We start from the raw sequence: 324 nt of genomic DNA on the forward strand, positions 1-324 counted from the left end.
CAGAAGCCGATAAGACATCTGAAGTGGAGGAGAGATCTGAGAACACTGCCACCAGCACACCAGAACAGCTGACCTTCCCAGCCTATACCACCGGCAGTATCGTAGTGGCGTCGCAGTGAAGCAGTGAAACGTGAATATCAATATTGGCTGCGGGAGAGCGAGGCCGCCGGGAAGGAAGTCGTCGCCACGTGTACGCTGCCGTTGTGGCCCCGTGACTGCCGGTAAGGATCCGCTATGGCGATAAACGGTGTGGCTTGATAAGAGATAGTGAGGGACATATGTCCGTGTATGGTCGTGGCTGCCAACGCAAAATTACACAGGGTG

The 324-nt window shown here is 55.2% G+C and overlaps 1 protein-coding gene across 1 annotated transcript in view; it reads left to right on the forward strand.

Annotated features, from left to right (window-relative positions):
• Positions 1-19: 19 nt before the first annotated feature.
• The window catches only part of LOC119594126 (lysoplasmalogenase-like protein TMEM86A), a gene marked incomplete at its 3' end in the record, with an annotated part of 6,222 nt that continues 5,917 nt past the window's right edge, over positions 20-324 (forward strand). The window contains 1 exon segment of the mRNA XM_037943191.1: positions 20-221.

Source organism: Penaeus monodon, chromosome 33 (genome assembly GCF_015228065.2).
Source record: "Penaeus monodon isolate SGIC_2016 chromosome 33, NSTDA_Pmon_1, whole genome shotgun sequence".
Classification (NCBI taxonomy): domain Eukaryota; kingdom Metazoa; phylum Arthropoda; class Malacostraca; order Decapoda; family Penaeidae; genus Penaeus; species Penaeus monodon.